We start from the raw sequence: 204 nt of genomic DNA on the forward strand, positions 1-204 counted from the left end.
AGCACCTCCTGCCTGGATGACTGCCATAGTAATCACTTCCCTTTCTGAATTCTCCACTCTCCACTACATCCTCCACACAGTCGTTGAAATAATATTCCTAAAGCACAGGTCTAACTGGGTAGTCCCCCCTCCCTTATTGTCCTCTCTGATAAGATAGAAACTGCTCAACCTAGCATTTCAAGCTTTTTTTTTCTTTTTAAGAAT

The sequence above is a fragment of the Notamacropus eugenii genome, chromosome 1 (genome assembly GCF_028372415.1).
Source record: "Notamacropus eugenii isolate mMacEug1 chromosome 1, mMacEug1.pri_v2, whole genome shotgun sequence".
NCBI classification, from domain to species: domain Eukaryota; kingdom Metazoa; phylum Chordata; class Mammalia; order Diprotodontia; family Macropodidae; genus Notamacropus; species Notamacropus eugenii.